Source organism: Herpailurus yagouaroundi, unplaced genomic scaffold, assembly GCF_014898765.1.
Source record: "Herpailurus yagouaroundi ecotype Mexico unplaced genomic scaffold, PumYag 29, whole genome shotgun sequence".
NCBI lineage: Eukaryota > Metazoa > Chordata > Mammalia > Carnivora > Felidae > Herpailurus > Herpailurus yagouaroundi.
This window is the reverse complement of record NW_024412377.1, coordinates 39,528,858-39,531,717: the sequence shown is the minus strand read 5'-3', so window position 1 is coordinate 39,531,717 and position 2,860 is coordinate 39,528,858.

Here is a 2,860-nt window from a genome sequence, read left to right as displayed (position 1 = left end):
GTTTTGGCTGGGCTTACTCATGAGCTGCATTCAGCAAGAGGATTGGCTGGGCTGGAACACCCAAGGTGGCCTCCTTCATATGTCTAACAGTTGGGGATGGTTTTACCTGGGACGTTACTTCTTATCCCCCCAACCAGGGTCTTTCAGCGGGTGAGATTGACTTTCTAAGTGGTAGTCTTGGTATTGTGTCCCAAGAGAGAACAGTAGAAGTTGCAAAGCCTTTTAAGGCTTAGGCTTCCAAATTACATTTTGTTGGTCAAAGTAAGTCTAAACGCCAGTCCAGATTCAAGGAGTAAGGAAGTAGATGCCATGTTTTGCTGGAGGAAGTGACAAAATTACAGTGCAGAAGAGCTTAAATATTGTGATGAGAGGAATTTGTGGTCATATTTTGCAGTTACCACACTGACTTTTTAGTTTTTCAGATTTCTGTCAAATACTAGTTCACTGTGTCTCTATAACTTGCAGAAGCTATATATTGAGCTCTCTGAGTGGTTCCATTCAAGATACTCTCTAATCCTGGGCTTGAGGGCAGGCAAAGCAAGGGACAGAAGGACGTATAAAATAGCTGATTCTAAAAAAAATCCTCGTTGTAATCAGCTCTCTAATTTGTGATACCCCCATATTTTTTTCTTTCAAATTTTTATTTAAATTATGGTTAACATACAGTACAATATTGGTTTTAGGAATAGAATTCAGTGATTCATCACTTACACACAACACCCTGTGCTCATCATAACAAGTGCCTCCTTAGTACCCATCACCCATCTAGCCCATCTCCCATCCACCTGCCTCCATCCTGACTCTGTTCTCTCTCTTTTAGAGTTTCTTATGATTTGTTTCCCTCTCTTTTTTCTTTTTTTCCCCACTCCCATATCCTCATCTGTTTCATTTTTTAAATCCACATATGAGTGAAGTCATATGATACTTGTCTTTCTCTCACTGACTTATTTCGCTTAGCATAATACATTCTAGCTCCTTTCCACATCATTGAAAATGGCAAGATTTAATTCTTTTATGTGGTTGAGTAATATTCAAATTGTATATATACACCACATCTTCTTTATCCATTCATCAATTGATGGACGTTTGGGCTGTCTCCATAGTTTGACTATTGGTGCTATAAACATCGAGGTGCATGTACCCCTTCAAATCTGTATTATTGTATCCTTTGGGTACATACCCACTAGTGCAATTGCTGGATCATGGGATAGTTTTATTTTTAACTTTTTGAGGGACCTCCATACTATTATCCAGAGTGGCTACACCAGTTTGCATCCCCACCAACAGTACAAGAGGGTTCCCCTTTCTCTGTATCCTCATCAACCATGTTGTTTCTTGTGTTGTTAATTTTAGCCATTCTGACAGGTGTGAGATGGTATCTCATTGTGTTTTGATTTGTATTTCCCTGATGAGTGATGTTGAGCATCTTATCACGTGTCTCTTAGCCATCTGGATATCTTCTTTGGAAAGGTGTCTATTCATGTCTTCTGCCTGTTTTTAAGTGGATTATTTGTTTTTTGGGTGTTGAGTTTGATAAGTTCTTTATAGATTTTGGATACTAATCCTTTATCAGGTACGTCATTTGCAAATATCTTCTCCCATCCCATCTGTTGTCTTTTAGTTTTGCTGATTGTTTCCTTCACTGTGCAGAAGCTTTCTGTCTTGATGAAGTCCCAATAGTTCTTTTTTGCTTTTATTTCCCTTGCCTCTGGTGATGTGTCTAGTAAGAAGTTGCTCTGGCCGAGGACAAAGAGGTTGCTGCCTGTGTTCTTCTCTAGGATTTTGATGGTTTCCTGTCTCACATTTAGGTCTTTCATCCATTTTGAATTTATTTTTGTGTTTGGTCTAAAAAAGTGGTCCAGTTTCATTCATCTTCACTCTTCTGCTGACCAGTTTCCCAACACTATTTGTTGAAGAGACTGCCTTTTTTCCATTGGATATTCTTTCCTGCTTTGTCAAAGATTAGTTTACCATATAGTTGTGGTGCATTTCTGGGTTTTCTATTCTGTTCCATTGATCTATGTGTCTGTTCTTGTTACCAGTACCATACTGTCTTGGTGACTACAGCTTTATAATATAGCTTGAAATCCTAACTCATGATGCCTCCAGCTTTATTTTTCTTTCTCAGGATTGCTTAGCTATTTGGGGTCTTTTGTGGTTCTATACAAATTTTAGGATTGTTTTTTTCTAGCTCTGAAAAATGCTGATGGTATTTTGATAGGGATTGCATTAAATGTGTAGATTGTTTGGGTAGTATAGACATTTTAGCCATGTTTGTTCTTCTAATCCATAGGCTTGGAATGCTTTTCCACTTTGTGTCCTCTTCAGTTTCTTTCGTAAGTGTTTTATAGTTTTTGGAGTACAAATCTTTTACCTCTTTGGTTAGGTTTATTCCTAGGTACTTAATTGTTTTTGGTGCAGTTGCAAATGGGATCAATTCCTTGATTTCTTTTTCTGCTACTTTGTTATTGGTGTATAGAAATGCAACAGATTTCTGTATGTTGATTTTATATCCTGTGACTTTGCCAAATTCCTGTATTCGTTCTAGCAATTTTTTGGTGGAGTCTTTCAGGTTTTCTGAAAAGTATCATGTTGTTTGCAAATAGTGAAAATTTGACTTCTTCCTTGTCAATTTGGATGCCTTTTATTTCTTTTTGTTATCTGATTGTTGAGGCTAAGACTTCCAGTACTATGTTAAAGTAATGGTGAGAGCGGACATCCTTGTCTTGTTCCTGATCACAGGAGTAAGGATCTGTTTTCCTCATTGACAGTGATTTTAGTTGTGGGTTTTTTTTTTTGTATATGGCCTTTATGATGTTGAGGTATGTTCCATCTATCCCTACTTTGTTGAGGGTTTTTA